The following is a 22,345-nucleotide window of genomic DNA, read 5'->3' as shown; positions in this document are numbered from 1 at the left end:
GCAGTGGACGGCACATTTATGCATTTGGAAGATGCTTTTATCTGAAGCAACTTAAGCTTGCATTTGAAGTTTACATAGTATAAGTTCATGCATTACCTGGAAACTGAGCACTGAATCCATGACTTTGGTGTTGCTAGCATCCTGCTATACTCTTTGAGGCTATAGGAATGCAGTTAAAATTGAACAAATAAATAAACAAATACATTTGGGTTTTCCCCTCACACAAAATCATATGGACAACTTTATAGTGTTTATTTTATTTAAAAAAAAAATTTTTTGTCCTTTTCGGCCATGGAACTGTTTATGTATGGAGTGAAGAAACTTCAAAATTTCAAAAATATCAGTAATATTGACTTTTTCATTTGTTTTCATTTTTTTTCCCATTTGCCATGATCAAAACCATCATCAAATTCAAAATATAAAGTAAGATAAATCAAAAGACAGATGGCAGTCATGCAAAAAAAAATAAAAAATATATATATATTTATAAAAACATTGGTCAGACACTTTTATTGTTGGGTGAACTATATAAGAACACCAGTGTTAAAAGTTAAAAAAGGGGAAATCCACAAGAGATAAATAGGACAGGATGAGAACATAGACTTGGCCAGACACACATTTAACCTGAAGATCAAAATAAAAGGCCTCATCAGCAAGGAGGTGGACCTTGTGGTTTGCCTGGTGATGCCAAAGACTCAAAAAATGAATTCACATCACACCTCAGGCACTTTGCAGAACCTGTGGCTGAACCAGAAACATCTACATGCAGAGCAAAACCACACAGGACGAGCACCAGAGAGAAACACTGAGCAAATGAATGATTGAACAACAGAGTTACTTTTAGTATCACTTCTGTTCATATTTTGAATTAGATTTTAATTTTATATTTTCAGCTTTTATTTAAATTGCCTTGGCAATTAGCTGAAATACAATACGTTTAAGAAGAGACATGTAAGAAAAAATAGCTAATAGATATCACCATATTTCCCCAGGTGATTGATAACATTTAGTATTGCAAACATTTTTTGTATTACAAGTTTTCTGAAATTTCATGTTTGAATATGCAAATGATCCACTATCTAATTAAATATGCACTAATTTGCATACATTGCCCCACAAAAGCCACAAAAAAATAAAAATAAAAGTGCAATAAAATAAACACTTTACAATCTATTTAGCATGTTTTCTTTCCAATAGTCAAGCAATGAAAAGTTCTTTATGGTTTAAGTTACTGATAATAACCTGTTGAACAAATGAATATTGAAAGAAGTGAAAGAAAGCAAAGGAAAGCATGCATGCATTTGGCCGTCTCTTTTGCTGCATTCCTGGCAGTGCCCAAAAAGAGTCTCCCTTACAATCAAGGGCACCAAAACGTCACTCCACATTCCTCCCTCTCCTTCTCAGTTGACTTCTTTTTCCATCATTCCCGACACGGAACGTTCCAGTCACGGAAAGCCGCTTAAATCGCATGCCTATTACAATATCAAAGCAAGACTTGATAAAGATGACAGTGTGTGTGTGTTAACGGAAGAGCCGTGACCTCCCCGCGTGTTGGATGCCTCTCGTCATGGCCTGAATGGTGCTTCTGTGGCTGAACATGACCGCTGACCTCTTTCTGCTGCAGAGTTTCCTTTTTACATGACGAGCCAAATATCCAGCTCTCTCTCTCTCTCTGAGCACTGAGTGGAATAATAAGTTGTTGCTGGATTCCCGAGGACATTTCGTTTGCGTTTCATTGCCAGAAGCCCCCGAGGCTACAGCAGACGAGAAATAAGTTTTCCTACACCTCACATTTTAAAGTGTCCTCTTCGGAACGCTTCGTCACAGCAGTTGGGATACGTTAATTGACTATGAATTGAATATATGAATAATTGATGTGTTGTAGCAAATTTGAGCAGTAAGAGAAAAACAGCAGAAAATGGGACTAAAAAAAAGAATAAATTAGGCGACTTTGTGCAGTATGAAACACAATAGTCCTTTGAAAAAGCCAGATTAAAAGTGAAGAATATGAGCAACTACACTTTAGCATTTTATGATGAAAATGTGTGCTTTGCATGTGCAAAAGGTATTCTGGGTGGTTGCTAGGGTGGTTACTAGGCAAGTCCCCCCTCAGGTTTCTGTGATATTCTGGTCTCTAGATATGATTTGGGTGAACTTACGGGATTTTTTTTCACAGTGTTATTGTGCACCAGGCAAAAATCTAAGTTTTATTGCTTAGGAAAGTACTGGCACACCTTTCCTCAACGCAATGCATGATCTGAGGTATCAATCATGTCTGTGGCACAAACTGCGTAGGACAAACGGTACCTTTTTTTGGAATTTAAACAAATGATGTTAGCCTTAGCAAGCACAGTCTATATTCAATAATAACTTGGCTTAACTTGATTCAATTGACTGTAGTTTCGCATTTTAGAAATGAGTTTTCTTAAAATTAGCATGTAGACCAATTCAAATACCTTGTTTAGTGTGAATTGAAAACTGAACTGAATTAAGTCCAAATGACTCATAACACATAAACTTAGAGGTGTCAAAAGAAATGCATAAACCTCAAGTTGTTCCTGTGGCTCAGTGGTAGAGCATCATGTTGGCAGCACAAAAGGTCATGAGTTCAATTCCCAGGGAACACACATGCTGATTAAAATAATAGTAATAATGTATAGCTTGAATGTACTTTGGATGAAAGCGTCTGCTAAATGCATAAATGTAAATGTTAAATAGTAGTTAGCAAAAATGCATTTTTTTACTTTATGTATTGTATGGCTTGAGCAAGACACAAGAGACTGGTCAATGTATCGTTTTTGCATGCATCATATCGCACTGAAAAATATGTTGTTGTTTTTTATTTTGTTTTATTTTGTTTACTTTAATTCGAGTCAAAGCAATAAGTTTTGTTGTCATTTGCATTTAATTTCTATACATTCAACCACTCAAATTTGTAAAATGGAGATTGACTTAATCTGACAATCATTGTTTTTGCATTAATTAAAACTAAACAGTGGATTTTTGGAACTAAATTGGGAGGGAAAATGTTTTATTTTATGCATTTTGAGTAGAAAGACCTGTTAGTGTTTAATGTTCAGTTATGTTAGACATTTAAGAGTTTCTGTTGACCTTTTGTGGTTACCGTAGCTGAAGACTAGAGCTTGTGGTTATTTGTGGGATGCATACACAGATGCATGATGCTTCTTGCAATCAATAGCTAGCTAATGTAACTTTTTACTTTTTCATTGCATTTCCATGCAAATTTACTATGCTAGCCATTAGTCTTAAAGGGGTCATCTGATGCGATTTAAATTTTTCTTTCTCTTTGGAGTATTACAAGCTCTTGGTGCATGAAGAAGATCTGTAAAGTTGCAAAGACTAAAGTAACAAATCCAAAGAGATATTCTTTATTAAAGTTAAGACTCTGCCACGCCCCCCTAAAATAGCTCATTCAAACACCGCCCCCACATCTCTACGTCACTATGTGGAAATATTTGCGTAATGTCGCCCAAATGTTCACGCAAAGATAGAAGGCGTGATTTCAGTAACCGCAGTTGATGTTGAAGCAGCCATGTCAGGGAGATGCTGTGTGTATCTAGGCAAAAGCAAAAGCACTTTATTTGGCCTTCCGAAAGTAGATGCATTTAGGAAGCTTTAAAATTACTTACATCAGAACAGCAACGCATTTTGTCTGTATATGGTTATCTCCTATTCACCACAATGAGAACCACAGTAACTTTGACACAACCTCCAGAAACTGATTTTAAATGTACAATATAATGTAACTTAACATTGAACACTAAATGAATCTTCATGTTTACTCAGAAACACTTGAATATGCTGGAGTCTACTTAATATAATTGAGCTGATATTACTAAAAATGTTGACTAAGTTCAAAAGATATGGGTCTGAAATGTTTTTGATAGAAGTCTCTTGCTGCATTTATTTGATCAAAAATACAGTAATACAAATGCTACAAATGTTTTGTGCTCAAAAAACAGATCTTATCAATGCTGAAAGCAGTTGTGCTGCTTCTTGTTTTTGTGGAAACTACAATACTTTTTTTTTAGGATTCTGTGATGAATAGAAAAGAACAGCATTTATTTCTAACAATATAAATGTCACTTTGTTTTGATCAATCCAAAACATCCTTTAAACATGAATAAAAGTATTCATTTCTTTTTTTTTCTTTTTTTTAAATACTGACATCAAACTTTTGAGCGGTAGTGTATGTCCAACATTAAGGGAATTAATTTTGTGCAACCACTTACCTTAAAAAAAATGACTAAAATTAAAAAGTAATTTTTTCAGTGTACATTCTCAAATTAGACATAAACACCATTCCTCACCATAACATAATATATACATATATATAAATATATATAGAGAGAGAGAATTGTGTAACTCATTTATTTGAGTAAACTGAACAAGCAGCAAAAAATCATTTTTCGAGTGCACCCATAAGAGTCTGGTTCTGTCTTTTTCCATGCTGGTTTTTCGTGTCTCTCTTTACCCAAAACAACTTCTTCAGATGTAGCCCTGAAGGACAGACCCACACGCTCTAATGCTGTTATCTTGCTGTAATAGTTGGGGCCCGTACCCAGTCCTCTCACCCTCTTAATCCAAAAAGGAATCTGAAACCCTGTAATGTTTACTGTGACCCTCAGTACAGTATCCAAACGCCCGAGGCTACATACAGTGAAAGAATGACGGGGGAGTGGGTGAGTTACCGTGGCTGACAGCTCACCTCAACCCCATCATTGTGACAAAACAGGTTTGACAACGGAGGCAAACAACATGGCAGTGGAACAAGAGAACATATTTGATCCATGAAAACTCTCAATTACTTGAAAACGGCTGTTATTGCACCACAAACCCCCTCGCTAAAAAAAAACTTTTATTACCACAACCTGCAGTGCGCTACAAGACCCTGGCAGCATCATCATAAATCAAAAGAGATTCAATTATAGAGAAACACATGGGAACGCAATCGTATCAGAACTGCAAAATGGGAGCAGAAGACCATTTTTGGGCTTTATAGTGAAGAAGAATAAGCAATCACTCTATCAACGTGAGGTGATCAAGATCGTTTATGCACAACTACTTCCAGCAGATGTCTGGTCACATTTGCATTCAGCAGCGAAACGTTTTGATTTCAAAGGATGTGTGTGCACACAAGATGATGTTTTTGGTAGAATATACAAATAACCAATTTATCTATAATCCACTGTGTTTAAGCACTATTTGAAGATAAACACTATTTAAGCTCTATCAGCAGCATCTGTGGCTTATTCTGTCAACCACTGAAAATACTTTTGTCATGTTCCTCAGCGTGTAAACCACAAATGTGAAGCTGTTCTGAAAACAAAACAAATGGATGAATGCAATGGATGCAAAATGTCCAAACCTATGTGACTTTCTTCATTGATGCTGCTCTTTTCCATGTAATGATAGCATCAAGGGGTTGTCAAACTCCAAAAAGGCCAAAAAAGCAGTCCAAATGTAGTCCAAATAACTTATTTTAAGTTCTCTTAAGTCATGTGATAGCTTTGTATGAGGAACTGTCAAAAATGTGTCATTAATTGCTGTAAATCCCCTTTGTGCCTCTCAAATCCATGCACACATTTAAAAATGAAGAGAAATGCATAGCACCACGTTTGACATCAACACCACCATCGGTTCTCATGTGTCTAGGCATGTGTCTTTTGAGCACAATGTCTAATCTTCACAAAACTTGGCATGCATGGAAAACAGGACATTCTGAGTAAACATGCCAAATTTCATGAATTTCTGATGATGCTCATTGGGCTAACAACAATTTCAAAGTAATCAGGAATTTATCCTTATGTGAATAACAGATAAGGGCTATAATGATGATATTGTCCACATAAAAAAAGTCCAATCTTTTTTTAATCCGTTTGAATGGCTGAAAATGTTCTGACTCCCTTTTTGAAGTCAGTTGTCTCTTTTGCTACTTTCATGTATTTTTCTAAGCTAACTTCCCTAAGCTATTAGATTTGGATTCAAGACTGCTGACTTTGTGATGAAAACACATAATATTTGTAAAGAATCTTTTTTTCATATTTGGAGCTTGACAGCATCTTCCCCATTCAAAAAGCACCTGAGACAATCTGCTAAAGAAAAAAGCAATGAATTTAGTAAGGTACGAAAGGAAACAAATAGTATTTTAGGGTAATGATATTTTTGAGAGTTATAAATAGTTACAGTCACATTTGCGGTGCTCCATGCATGCCTGCTAGGCATTGCAAGTGCATTACTGTAAATAAGTTTCCGTGTTTCTTTTTTCCAAAAGCAAGTGGAAATTGTGTACTGTGGTAGTTGATAGCATGCCACAGATGCTGTCCAGCCTTAAGACTTCAGTGGCACACATAGCTGAGATTCTTCCACTTAAGAACAATCAATAACCTGAAGCATGCAACAGATGCTCTGGTGGGTGTACCCGCTCGGCGAGTTGCATATATGTGCGTGATCAGGGAAACAGATGCTGCAGGGCTCAGACAGTTGTGGAGTAAAGGCACCAATTACAGTGGCAGCCCTGCCTCTGACACACACTATTACACACTCTATAATCTACCCTGCAAATCTGACTCCCACACAGTGTCAAAGGGGAACGAGAGAGAGCGTGAAGCAAAGAGAAAAACAGGCATAGAGAGGGAGAGGGGAGAAGCTTAGAGACATGCAGAGAGTAAATGAGAGAAACGATGGACAGAAGAGGGCTGAAGGACAGGAGAATGAGGCTAAAAGACTGAGTGTGTGTGTAAGGATGGGGAGAGCAGAGCATGATGGGTGTCATATACGAACATATACTGATAGGGAAGTCAGATTGCTGGGCTGGGAAAACACTGACCATAATTGCTGCTCTACGATCAGTTTCCTCTTCTCCAATCCAGCCCATAATTACTGGTCAGAAAGGAAAAGCTGACTCTAGAACAGCGGGAGCAGAACAAAATTCATATATACAGTATACACGCACAAATAAATTTGACCCTCTAACTCTAGCACTCTCTATTCTAATTCTAAAAATAAAAAACACTAAACCCTCTAACACTTGCACTCTCTATTCTATTTCTATTCTTACTACTTGTTTTCTTTTTATTTATTATCTAAAAAAAAAAAAAAACCTTGCTACGTGTACTGCATTAGACTAACCGAGACTTGTCACAGCACTTAAATATTATTGCCCTTTTGTTGGTTTTGATTGCTTATTGTCCTCATTTGTAAGTCGCTTTGGATAAAAGTTTCTGCTAAATGACTAAATGCAAATGTAATGTAATATAAATACACAAATAGTGTAAATAAGTATAATTTAATGGACATATCTGATTTTATTAATGTATATGTATGTATGTATATACAAACACACAACACACACAAATGTACTTAAAACAACAAACGTGCAAATTTTATATAATTTGTGTGCTTGTGAATATAATCTGATTTGTTTGTATGTGGGGGTAGATTATAAACTAATAAAAATACACTTATACATAAACCTATAATATTCAATTAGTTCACCATTAACTCTCAACATCTCTAACATCTCTAAAAAGACATACAGTACAGTAAGGAAGGAGACACACTTTTACGTCAGAGACTTCTGTTTAACCCTTAAAATTGCTCACCCTCTGTCGATGAAAGCACAAAAATAAATATATGACAAGACAAACAGGAAGTGGAGAACAGAGAACAGAACAGAATTAAAGGAAGTAGAGGGGAAGAGCAGAAAGTAAGGACAACTGTGGAGAGAGAGAGAAAGGAAGAGGGTGTTCACAGAGATAGCCTCATGTGGAGAAGCAGATTTTGGCTTGAATAAGTGAGCCTGCCCGGGCGTCCCTCTCGGCAGAGATCACTGTCATTAAAGTGCTACATGAGAAGACGCTTAGGATGTGTGCGCATGAGAGAGAGTGGGCTACACATCCTCTAAAAACCAGCCTGGGAAGACCCTCTGCTGTAAACCGAACCCAACACAGATGCACACTCAGCTCTAGTGAACACTCCCTCGCCAACCAGCCGCAGGCACGCCTCCTTATTAGCTACAATAGTAAATCAACAAAGAGAGACTGGAGATCTCCAGGGAGAGAGCGAGTGAGCAAGTGAGCTGTCACGGGTGCTAATTTTACAATCTAAATGACTCTTGTCTACACACTATGTTAGTTCTGTTATAAGACCTAGCAAGTACAAAACACTTTTACAAGGCTTTCATAGCATTGCATTTTGGTTGCAGTTAAGGCCCCAATATACGTACTTCAAACAAAGAAGTTTTTGTTCTTCATTTTGGGGCAAAAAGAAATTTTAAAAGGCGGAGCGATGGTATACTGTTTTCGAACATTCCAACACCCCCGCTCTGCTGGAGGCGGGGTGTAGATTAATGTAAATATGTGTCGCAATGCTCGTGCGTATCCCCTAAACACAACAACGATGAAACGAAGAAGTGTAGGCAATCTAGGTGTGAGACCTCCGTTGAATGAGAAACAAACCGGGGGGGGGGGGGGGGGGGGGGGGGGGGGGGGTTGGGGGGGGTTGGGGCGGGGGCTATTGTGTGGTCAGTAGGGGGGGGGGGGGGGGGTGGGGGTAGGGGCTCCGGGGGGGTGGGTGGTATTGAATGCATCCCACAGAATAAAATTTTTTGAAGTACAAACAATATCAGTAGCAAACTGCAACTTTAAGGAAAAGTTACATTTGATCCATTTAATGCATCCCACAGAATAAAATGTAATTAAAATCTAAACCTTTGAATGATAGTATATAAGAAAATACAACCACATTGCAATATAGAGCTTTCAAATGTTTTATGTATAAATTCTAATATAATATTAGATTAAAATATAATAAATTAATATTATATATAAAATAATTTAAATATTTCAAATATTCATACATTACATACGCTTTATACAAACATATCCACATTTCTGTAAAACCAAAGTTGTGAATTTACACACAAGTCTAACTTAAAAATCGGGTAGGCGATTTTGGAGAAGCTATAGGAAGCCAGCTTTGAAAGCATAAGATTCCACCCTCCCTTCAAATCACTCTCCAAAGCCACGCCTCCTTTAAAACACATGGACGCGCACAGGCAGAGCAGAGGCTTACCAGTGACACTTTGGTGGTGGGTTGAATGCGGTGCTGTCAGATTACCACAGGTGACAAAACATTACAGTATAAAGCACATAATATTACAGAAATAATGCCTTCCATTCTTGCTCAATCTGCAATAGCATAATGGAACGCACTGATGAGGGATCATGTCTGCGCGAACAGAGTGTGCAGAGGTATGCAAATACATATATTTACAGGCAGGTAGGACAGCCCGGGATATGATTGGACAAACATTTGATTATCCTATGCCTTCCACATACAATATAAATACATTTAGAGCGCTTAACTTAGTGATTGCTTAATAATTGAGAGAGACTTCCAACCAGCATAACAAAAATGTTTTTGAACCAAATCACCTACACTGCCTTTAAAGTGACATTCTATTGCACTTCCCAAAGAAGGAAGTTGGAAACTCAGACTTTCCGAGCCGAACCAGTCACTTATGACATTCCATTCACGTTAGGATGCTCCCTACGTGGGCAGCAGACAGCAGGGCAGTTCACTAGGCTGCACAATAGAGCTGTTCAGTGAGTCGTTAAAGGTGTTCACTTGAACTTTGTGGACAGAAACACAAAAGGCAAATTGGGTTTGCAACCACGTGCCCTCTTGACCCTCGTTTTGTAGCTAACAAGCCAAATTGCATTTCGCACCTCAAAAGGCAAACAGCCCTAACCACATGCTTGAAAGCAGGACGGAGAGAGTGAACGAGTGAGTGAGACAGACAGAACAGGGGGAAAACAGCAGACAATTGCAGGAAAACAACTCAGAGGCCCAGAGAGGAAGAGACCGGGAGACAAACAAAAAACAGACATACAGAGAGAGACGGCATGATGAAGGGCAGGGTTTTGCGTGGCGCACACACACACACACACAGTCGCCGGCCTTTCCCGTTTTACACAGCGGTTTCATTGTAAGCGTTCATGTGGCCACTGTAACCCAAACAAATAAAAACACTTCAAAACAGCTGCGAAATCTGTTCGCCAGAGTCCATGGCTAAACCAGTGTGGGAGAGACGGAGATCATGGGCGTGTGGATTCAAAATGCATTTCTGTGTGATAAAAACAGCTCTAAGATTAGACTGCCGTGCCGTTATGGGAGAAGGAGCTTTGTTAAACATTTAGAGTGGAAAAGCAATGCCTTACCATCAGATAATATCGTGAGGTGGGAGGAAAAAGAAACAGACAGTATACAGTATGTTGTGTGTTCATATAAATATGAAACCTCAAGTGGCTCGATCAGACTGAATCACCACCCAAAGAGCTTTTTAATTGCTCAGAGGTTTAAATGCTTAGCTAAAATCAACATGAAACTATTGCATTGCAACCTATTTTATAAACATTTTTATGATTTTATCGTTCAGTAATTGATTAGATAGTGGAAAGTGGGTATTATATACTAGAATGGAGCCAGATTTTGAGGTGACGTTTTAACATAAATCAATGTTTGTTTGTTTTTTGTCATTTTTTCCTTTTTTTACCCACCATGCAAACCTCTAATCAGAACATACTATTACTGTACATACTTTTATTTAAGCCAGTTTATGGCATGTGTGACTAAACTACATTTCCCATGATTCTTTGGGGCATCACAAGAATGATAAAAGCATCATTTAAACACCTAAAACATATCCTTTGCTCTTCGTTTTGGGCCACAAAAGCCCCCTGCCTTTGTCAGGAAGTGTAAAAGAGAGCATGAAATGTGAACTTGTCCGATACATTTATTTTGTTCCAACTAAAACCACTCGAACACCCATCATGTCATAATTACTCCCATATAGAAACTCCTCAGGAGGACTCGATGAGAGCAAAAGCCCCCTCACTGCAAAACCAAGAAACTCAGTAAACGCACTTCACAAATGTCTGTGTGCCTTTGGTGAGAGTAAATAAAGAGCAGCAGTCGGTAATGTGATGTTACAGCAGAACTGGAGAGCATTTAAAGCTCTGTTTTCATGAGAAGAGCGCTGCCATATTTCACAAGCACACAGAGAAACAGCGTGAAAGAGAAGCGGCAGCTGAACGCCTACTGTATCCGCATCGCAGCTATTTTGGCGACAGTGCAGAAGCTCATCAGTGGGGATAAATACCTCGTTTTTGCTTAAATGCGCACTAGATTATTTCAGACAAAATCCTCAAACGGTGTGGTATCTCCCATCCTCAGATGAATGAGGGATTCTGGACAAAGCAGCCATGGGTCAATGCCACGGTTTCTTATGTATGAAGCATAAAAAACAAAAACACAGAGCCTTTTGTTCTGAATATAACCTAAATAAAACTAGTGCCCTACTCAAACAAAGATACACTGGTATTCATCGTAATTACATTTGTCTAAAATATGGTTTTTGCACGGTTAATGAAGAATAGCGAGCTATTTTCCCGCAAATGTGAACGCACTGCACCTACAACTTTGTTTACCAGTGTTTGTACATTTTAGTGGTTTACATTCATGTATGAACATATTTTTTTCCTCCCTCCTTTGTTTAAAAATTTATTTATTTACATTTAAATCAATATTTTTTTTTCTTTTCATCCACCCTGTAAACCAAATTATAAATAAATCATAAATAATTAAAAAGGAATGTATTAACTGATCATTCATTTACATTGATCTATTTATGCATTTATTTATTTGTTTATAACTTTTTGTTTAATCATCACATCCTAAATTAAAGCTTAAAATATTTAAATTGTATATATTAACTTTTTTCCCTCCAAGAAATAAAACATATAAAAAATATAAATAAATCCTAAATAATAAAATTCATTTTTATTTTTTAGGATTTATTTAGTAACTGATTATTTATATATTATCAGATTAATTAATTAATTCATTCGTTATTTAATCATTCATTTATTTAAAATTATTTTATCATTACCTCGTTTTTGTTCATTATTTATTTATTCATTCGTTTATATTTTTTCGTTTTCTCAATGCTGTAAACCTTTAAAAAAATCTATATAAATAATTAATAAATAATAATAGAAAAAGAATCTGTATTATTTTTACATAATAATAAAAAAAAAAAAAGTATAGCTGCTGAGAAATCGAGACTCCTGATTCTAGAACAAAAATAAATAAATTAAATTACAGATTATATGGAGATTTTGCTATTGGAATGGAAGAGGTGCCCTCCCGGAAACTCTGTTGGGAAAATGCATGGGATATCAAAAAAAGTCATGCATTTTTAATGGCACCTTCAGCACACCCTCGACAGAAGTTCTGCGATTGTGCTGGGTGCATGATGACAGGCAATTGGGAAAGTAACGCAGCGGTTGGTATGATCAAGAGCCCTTCATGCAAAGACACACACACACACACACACACAAGTACACACCCCATCACCACACATGACACGATCTGTGTCTGATCCAGGAGCTTCTTAATCTGTCTGCACCCAGCGAGGAGGCCAGGCCTCTGCCTAATCTCTGAGGGAGAAAATCCAGGTGTCCATTTGCCTCTGAAAACACTCCCACTGCTCTGCTGCACCTCAAATACACCGAGACGCACCCAGCACGCTTTGATCAGGGCTAATACACGCCACAGTTGATCAGTGAAGATAGCAAATGACCCATTATGACATCACAAAAACTTGTGGCAAAACAAACGAATACCCGAGAGCCACCACAATGACCCGTCGCGGTGTTATCAGAGAGGGGTCTGTAAATATGACTACATCTGAAATTCATGAGCCATCAAGTGCCGACTTGTTCACTGGGGTTTTGTTTGTTGTCGAATTCCCATCAAATGAATGTGTTTTACAAAAGAAACAGATAAATGTTGTTCTTTTGAACTTTCTATTCATCAAATAATCCTGGGAAAAAAATGTATCATAATTTTCACAAAAAAGAATCAGCAACTATTTTCATACCTGATAATAATAAATGTTTCTTGAGCCACAAATCAGCATATTAGACTGATTTCTGAAGGATCATGTGACACTGAAGACTGAAGTAATGATGCTGAAAATTCAGCTTCACATCACAAGAATAAATTACATTTTAAAATATATTCAAATAGAAAACAATTATTTAAAATTATAATAATATTTTACAATATTGCTGTATATTTAATCAAATAAATCCAGCCTTGATAAGCATAAGAGACTTCTTTATATAAAAAAAAAAAACTTTTGATTGTCATTCTATTTCGGAGAAAATCCAGGCCGCTCCATATAATGTAAGTGAATGGTGACCACAACTGTCAAGCTCCTAAAACTACCATAAAAGTTATATGAAACTTGGTGTAAGGAACAGACCGAAAGTGCCATGTACGACGCAGTTCTGATTCATTCTCATATTCAAACATGTAAAGTTCCCAATACACGTGCAATGCTTGTTTTATTTAGATATGAGTCCACAGAAAAAAATTTGCAAATTCCATACCTTCCCCAACCTTGTATGTTTGTTTATTAAACATTTTGGCATATCTGATAATGCATTCAACTACCAAAAAGAGTGCAGTGATATCTTCTCCATTTAACACACTTTACTACGCACCATTACACATTTCCCACCAAAATTACAGCTGATTTCATCTGGGTTTAGTTACCAGCTGCATGGGAAGTTAACTGCTACAAAAGCAGAGCGTAACTGTGCTACTTGACTAAACTCTGACCAGTTATCTGCAGAACTCACTGGACATCACAGAGGAGATTGTGTTATTTGCGAAACCAATTGATAGTGTGGTGCAGAAGTATTCTGACTGTGCAGCATGGATCAGTGTGCACTTTCAGTGGGTCATGCTGTGCGGTCCCTCTCACAAAATAATGTGCATAATATAATATTAAAATATAAATAACTGTATTATTAAATACATTGAATTATTGAACACTTACACTTGAATGATTACAATTTAAGTTTTTTTTTAATAGCTAGTAAACTAGTAATACTACACATTCTCAACAATTATGCTTTGAGCAGTGTATTAGAAGTTAGTTAGCATGCTACACTCTAAGAAAAGTCTAAAATGTGTAAAAATAGGGCACAATCTATTATGCTTATATGAAAGATTTTTGTATTACCTGCATTTTAAATCACACATTGTGTTTTCAGGTTACAGAGTTACAATGGATAATGGATAATGGATAATGTCCTGGAAAATTACTAGTATCTTTTCCATTTTACTTACAGTGTACTAACTGATCAGCAGTCGCAGGTACAAGCTACTTACAAAATGTATCATAAATTAACAATTATTTAATTATTCAGCTATTATTATTATTATTAAATTGAACAATTGCAAATAGCAGCTAACTCAATAAACATGACGTGTGTACTGCTAGGCATCTGTTGTCCCCGTTATTGTGTCATTTGGATGGAAAGGGTGTGCCTTTTTATTGTCTGAGTCACTTATCAAAAGTTGCTAAAAGTTGGCAAATAAATTTAAATAATTGCTAAATTTGTTGTTAAGTGTGTTTGGAAAAAAAGTGGCTAGGGTAGTCTAATAAGTTGCTAAATTTAGCAACAAAATTGCTGGTTTGGTCTGCTGTTATGGTGCATTTTGCTCTCAGAGCAATACTTTGCAATTACTGCAAACATTTTTTATATATATATTTTTAAATAAAATATATATAATAATATTAATTATTTTATTTATATATATATATATATATATATATATATATATATATATATATATATATATATATATATATATATATATATTACACACACACAACATATATATAAATGTTATATAATTTTACAAATTTTTATATTTATATATTATTTATTTATACATTTGTTATGTTTAATTGTATGTATTTATATTATATAATGCTATTATATATACATAAATATACATTATGAGAAATATATATATATATATATATATATATATATATATATATATATATATATATATATATATATATATATATATATATATATATATATTTGTTTTTGATTAAAAAAATAAATATAGATAAATATATATATATGTTTTCTATAAATATATAAAAGCACAGCATATAGGCCTTCAATATGCAAAATAACTTCTTTGTTTCATGGGCAAGAAAATAGATTTTGAGCTACATGAGTGTGAGCAGATGATGACAGAATTTGCATCTTTCAGCAAAACAATTCTCAAAGCTCCAGAAGATGATATCATCAAAACCAAATCCTTCAACGCTTAACTTGCTAAATTCAAAAAGGATTTTAAACCCCTGTCTGGCGGCTGCGAGTAGTGCTCTGTTTTTGTGAGGGTGCTCTGGGAAGTTTCAAACACGTGCCATTTGTACACACACACATGGTTTCCAGTAACGCTAATCTCTAAACGGACAGAAACAAAACAAACAAAACGCCTCACATATGCTAGCATGTTTCTAGGGATAAGACACTCAACAGTGAGGGTGAGTTAATCTGGTTCTGGAGCAGGTGTAGCAACACAAGCATGTCAAAATCTGCCCTCTCCTCCCTCCTCTTGGCCTTTGGCCGCTTGCTGAGTCTCGGTCATGCGTTTTCTCTAGTGTTTGATGCACCCCCATCCCCCTTCCCCGGCTGTCATTCAAGACCTCTCTTAACACACACACATACACATTTGCAACATAAACACTGTCAAACACACACCGTTTGCCCGGTCAGACCTGTATTCCTGCTTCCTCTCCTAATTTGCATTCTTCATCATCACCATGGGATTTTGCATGCCTGTATGAATGCGCTATCGAGTACTTCCCAAACAAACACAATAAACAAAGTGATGACACAAAATCACAACGATGGCAGTCAAAGATTCATTTAGCTCATTGAAAATTGGGTTAAAGTCAATAAACACCCCATATCATGAGGATCTTCCTTAATTTAATTTCACGGAGTCAATTTCTGTGCCTGTGATCCTCGGGATAACCCTGAGTTCGTACATGACTGATTAACAATGCACTAACAGATGTCTTCTTTGTGTCGATACGACGTGTGTGTATGTATGCGTTCGAGCGGGGGGTGGGTACACTGGTGTGAGCGAACGAGTGTGCGTGTGTGTGTGTGTTTGTCTCATCTATTTGAAAGGAAATCCCATTATAATCCAGATTGAATGCTGAGAGCAGTCAATGTCAAACTCAGAACCTCTTCAGCAACTCCAGGTTTGGGCATTTTGAATGAAAGTAAAGCCAAATCTGAAAGCAAAATCGAGGCTAAGGACATAATAGCAGCTAAATTAAATTTAGTTCAAATACATCACACTACAAATAGATGTTATTCATTAAGCACATTATAATCACCAATTTTATATGTAAATCATTGCAGTGATTCGCACATGATTACCGCAATTAAATTCCAAGTCTATTCTTTCTTGAGTATCTTGTTACGACTTTCTATGTAGATCAATAATTTGGTTAGGGCAGAGCGACACCATTCATCCAATCTGCAAGTTGGTTTTGTAAAGAGTAGCAACGTTTTTGGCAATTGTTTGAAATCTTTCCCTGTAAATTGCGTAAATTTCTTGTATTGATTAAAGGACGAACAAAAGCAAGAGCAAGCAGGCTAATCCATCAGCACAGACACATGGGGGTTTCTACATGCAGGATGGAGCAAACAAAAGGATTTCAGTGCTTATGTAATGCCCATATGGGCCTGAACTATGGTAGAATCTGCATGGAATAAAACAAACAGATTGTATCTTAACAAAACTCCTCAGAGTAAAGCTGAAGAATTACACTTCCAATAGGGATGTAACGATTCACTCAACTCACGATTTGATTCAATTCACAATTTTGTTTTTACGGTTTGATTCGATTTGCTATTTTTTTTTTTTAACAAAATGAGATTTAAGACAAATTATAAATTAAATGTGTCCTTTTATTATTGCTTGGACAAAATGCTGCACTTTTCTTTGTTAAATTGTAATATAACACTATAATAATATACTAATATAGCACTTGTATATATTATTGCTCTTTTGTTGATTTTGATAGCTTCTATTGTCCTCATTTGTAAGTCGCTTTGGATAAAAGCATCTGCTAAATAACAAAATTTAAATATAATGTGAATGTAAATAGCAAAACTAAATTATTAAATTAAACCAAATAAATAAGTAACACAAATAAAATAAATCTCTTCATATAAACAAAATAAGTATTTGTCTGTGCTCTTTCCATTTAAAATGAGTGGCAACCACTGCATTTTAATCATGATCCAAACAAAGATGCTGCATACATGCAACATGAGCAGTTTTTAAATCTAAATTACATTGTATAAGGTCGAAATCTGATGCAAAAACAGATTGGTTTGACTTCAGTTTTGTGAAACTATACATAAAAAATATCTGCAGGAAACAGAAACAGCAAACGAGCTGAATGAGACGCAGATTCACTCTCTGCCAGCAGGTGGCGCTTAAAGTGTTTTCTTAGTTACTGCTGTAAACAAAGCAAGATGAAAAGAAAAAATACCATCTAAACTTTTCTAAAGACAGTAAGTTCCCCTCAGACATATATTCATATAAACTCCTCCCCCTAATTGAATCACAATTTGTTTAGCCTCTCAACCAATCTGAATCATCACATATTTGAATCGATTTTCAACCAGCTCGCAGTTAATCATTACATCCCTAACTTCCAACATGTTTATAAAACAGCTTATGGATTGAAATGGTTTTTACAGAGCAAAGAGTTACTAAACTAAACGAAACATTTCAGACTCAATATGCTCTCAGGAATCCTTTTAATCATTAACAAAGAACGAGCAATATAATATGTGCTGTTAAAACCGGCTGATACTGAGTCAACAACTATGTCCACATTTTTGATTAACAAAGGTGTTATTTCCTGTATCATTTGCAAAATCTGATAGCCTTGTCAACTAATAATAATAAAAAAGTGCTGTAAGAATGAGTCTTAAAACCCATAAACAAGTTAACATTTTTAACCCTCTGGTTCCATTGTCACAACATAATGAAACAAAACAGAGGGGTCAAAGTTGAAAATGCTTTTGTTCCTGTTATGCAAGCCGCTTTGGATAAAAGCATCTGCTAAATGCATAAATGTAAATGAGAAGTTTTAACTTGACTTGGTGGATGACACTGAGATGCATAATGTATGTGCATAAATTAACACTTTAAAAAATACTACAGATAGATATTACATGCGTGTATCAGTGGGCGGGGCTAAATAGGCAGTAACTCCGCAGTTGATCTTCTCCTGCGGAGGCGGTGCTTAGCCACACTATTACATCATAAAGTGGCACATTCCAAAATGAGTCATTTTCTGAGCTTGGTTTCAATAAAAGCTGTTTTTAGACTGATGAGAAACTTGAACAGGATGTTTTTATAGTACATTGACCTGTTATATTTCAAAAGATCAAGGGATATTTGATTTCTCAGTTCATGGCCCCTACAAACCTATATTGGTCGACCACTAGTATATAGTGCACATGGGACAGTTGTAGTATTGCAACGCTAAGCACATGAGAGAGGGGCAGAGGGGCGTAGTTTAGAGATTATTAACACAAAACACAGACTAATCAGTTCAACAGAAATCCCCTGAACCACAAGAAGAACCAAGGAAATGAGAGGAAGAGAGAGAAACGACAGAAGGGAGAGGGATTATTTAAAGAATTAGCAGAATATTTGCAAAGAAAGAAAGAAAGAAAGCTGGGCAGCTATTGAGAAAAAAAGAGAATCATTTCAGTGGAATAAAACAGCAATTATTCTGTTGTTATGCTGTTGACAGTTTTCATAGGCAGTCATTTGTGGATGCATAATGTGCAATGCAAAAGAGAGTGAGAGCGAGTGTTTCTGGCATTGATGAACTCTACCCGTGTTCATGCATGCTTGTGGAGTGTGAAGGACCGACCACGGTGCTGATTTGGTGAAAACGAGCCAAAATGCTTCAAGACATCCCTGCTTGATACAGCAGCACATCTGCTCAGCGATCACGAAGCCTGCTGAAATCATCTCTTAGTCTGCTGCACCAAGACACTATTATTAATATCTTTTGTCTGAGACGAAGACTGATAAAACCTCACAGATTATAGGCGACTACTAACTAGTCATTCAGCAGACGCTTTTATTTAAAGTGACAGTGCACTTATTACAGGTTTAATCCTGCTCATAATGTGTGCATTAACCTTTAAACCTGCTTGTCTAACATAAATGGTACTGCTATAGCGCTTTAATATGTACCACAGTACTAAATCATTACAATGTTACATGGTATTGACATCATACTACTTCAAAGAAAACCATGGTACAGTTGCAAAAAGTACCATGTTTTGGACAGGTACTCACACAGCAGCAGAATACAGTTGTCAGTCCTGTTTATGGTTGCGTTTACACACATTTCGGTTATTTATGGCAGTGACGTGTGTCTAGAAAATTGCAGGCTTACATGTGTAGTTTCTGTAACTTACAGAAACACAGATATGAGCAAAGTTTCATCTGAAGGTTTAAATTCAGTCACTAATCAGTTTTGTGGCCTGCGTGTGACTCAAATGCTCCGGTCTTTACACAGGAATCAAAGCTGCCGTCGGTTAATTAACAACTGATTCAATTAAATCACACCTCAATTGAATTTCCATTGTGTGTAATGCGAAAAGACTTTGCAGTTTTGGATATCGCAATCTATGATATTTACTTTAGTCACTATCGCTATGGTTACAGTCACAAATAGAATACAGGCTTGACTTCCGTTGTACATTCGTACAAATAGTATCAAGCCTTTTTTTATAAACTGTTCTGCAAACAGGACATTTTGAGACTCAAACCTGTAAATAAACATGGCTGTCAATCCCAAACACTGGCAGTGTGAACGTACAGCGAAGCACCGAAATTTTGAAAATGGTTTTGGAAGTCCGAAGTCATTGAAGAATACAGTGAACTGTTGTTGTGTGTACAAAACTTATTTTTACTTAATCTGTTAGTGATTTCTTCATGTTATAATAAATCTCATGAAAATGTTTTTACATCAGCCCTGTTTAAATGTTTATATATCAACAAATTAGAATAGTAACTTAATTCTATAATTTAAAAGTTGATATAAAATCTGCCTTATGTGCAATTTAAATATTTGATTTGAGTGTTGGTTGTAAAATGAGTGAAATAGTATATAGGCTATTTTGTTTTATTTACAATTGTGAAATTGTTTTTTTTTCATCCACCAACAACCCCCAAGCATCATGAGATCTGCACTTAAATATGGCTGTGGAAAAATATGGAAAAATGTGTTTTGTTCTGTACGGTAGCTAACAGTCCACATCAGTGTGACAACTGCACACATCTCCCATGCAGACAGATCCATTTTTTTGCATTCTCTTTGAACTAAATGACTCTTTTGTTATAAGTGGACTCAACTTTCCTAACTGCAGTAACACACATCTGCTGCCCACACACTGACAGGTGAAGAGAGTCAAACGCTGACACGCCAAAGCTCACGTCTGGCTCAACCTGATTCAGAGCTTTGAAATAATAAGATCTCTTTGGCTTTGATCCTGCCTAATTACTTCCACGAGAAATGGCATTTCATCATGAACGAATGAACCAGAGCTTGAAAAAACACTTGGAGCCACTGGCCATGTAAGAATGCAAACCATTCCAAATGAAGGAACCTCACAGAGCAGCCGATGGAGCATGGCATATTCAATACAGCTCTTCATCTGAGAGGCTATACATGTACAATGGACATAAACTAATACGCATTCAAGATTTTTTGAATGCACATGGATATATAAAAAAAAGTCTATATTGCAACTCATTTTTAATTGTTTTAAACACATAATGGAGTCATCTAAACCACTATGGGTGATGATCTGTGACCGTTTACCATAACTCTACTTGACAGTCTTCTTCACAGTTTTTTATACTCAAAAATCAATGAAATTGGCAAAGCACTAAATACTTAAAGAATATTTACTCGGTGTCTATTTTAATAGCCTGTTTTTAAATAAGTATATTGAAATACATCAATTTGAATATCCATCTATCTATCTATCTATCTATCTATCTATCTATCTATCTATCTATCTATCTATCTTCTGATGAATTCAGGTAAATTGGGAAATAATGTCTCAATTACCCTGAATTATCCCTATAAATAAACCCTATATATATATATATATATATATATATATATATATATATATATATATATATATGAAGAGTTCAGATGCAAAAGCCTCTATCTGAAATTGTCATCTAAAATTAGCATTTTTATCAAGCTCCTAATTTTAGAAGAAAATTTCAGATGACACTTAGAGGCTTTGAAACTATTCATATATATATATATATATATATATATATATATATATATATATATATATATATATATATATATATATATATGATATTCAGCTACTATTCATATATATATATATATATATATATATATCTATATATATATATATATATATATATATATAATATATATACTAAAACTACATGACACAGTAGTTTAAAGTAGTTTTAGATGTATAGCATGTCATGTCCTACCTGCAAGTTTTAACAGACAAGTAACAAGTCAACTCGGCGCAAAGCTACAAATGCACGTGAGGTGTTTGAGGAATAACAGCTCGCATCTACATGACCTGCAGTCTGTTTAGTTTTGCTCTCTTTGGTTGGTTAATCTGTGTTAGACTGGCTCGCTGTCAGCGCTCCACTGTGCACAAATGCAACAAACATCAAAAGTAACATCAACATCACAGTCATATGTTCGTCTTCTTACCTTCCGCAGTTTAAAGCGATCCTTCACTCAGACTCACAAACACTTGAGAACAGTCTGGTGTCGGTTAATGTCTGTCAAACATGGAAAAGTCCGTCCGCTCGCGGCTCCTGTCAGGACTCTGCTCTGTGCTGTTAATCCCGGAGCATCGAAACTTCCCGGTGAAGCAATCGACAGGACACGTGGATGACAGACAGACAGACAGACAGACAGACGCACTTAAACACTGAAGATGAAAGTCATTTCTCATGGGAATGAAACTGAGGCAGGGAGTCAGGGAGCGGTGCGGTAACATCTTACACAGACCCACAGCGACACCCTTCGGGCAGAGATGGACTCACGTCTGCTAGTTCACTCCTGGGATTAAAAAATCTGCCTATCCATCATACATATGATACCATCCCCATCACTATCTCTCAGATCATACACTTATCTATCTGTCTATATCTCCAACTGTTTGTCTATCTATCTATCTATCTATCTATCTATCTATCTATCTATCTATCTATCTATCTATCTATCTATCTATCTATCGTCTGTCTGTCTGTCTGTCTGTCTGTCTGTTTCTGTTTCTATCAAATTGTCTATCATCTATCTATCTATCTA

The 22,345-nt window shown here is 36.1% G+C and overlaps 1 protein-coding gene across 2 annotated transcripts in view; it reads right to left on the bottom strand.

The window, feature by feature from the left end:
- The window catches only part of LOC109092736 (plexin-B3-like), a 69,952-nt gene extending 47,988 nt beyond the window's left edge, over positions 1 to 21,964 (bottom strand). For both annotated transcript variants that reach the window (XM_042761723.1, XM_042761725.1), the window contains exon 1: positions 21,743 to 21,964. The gene's annotated coding sequence lies outside the window, so the exon portion shown is untranslated. The remainder of the gene's footprint in view (positions 1 to 21,742) is intronic.
- Between the last annotated feature and the right edge of the window lie 381 nt (positions 21,965 to 22,345).

Source organism: Cyprinus carpio, chromosome A8 (genome assembly GCF_018340385.1).
Source record: "Cyprinus carpio isolate SPL01 chromosome A8, ASM1834038v1, whole genome shotgun sequence".
Taxonomy (NCBI): domain Eukaryota; kingdom Metazoa; phylum Chordata; class Actinopteri; order Cypriniformes; family Cyprinidae; genus Cyprinus; species Cyprinus carpio.
This window is presented reverse-complemented; position numbering and strand designations above follow the sequence as displayed.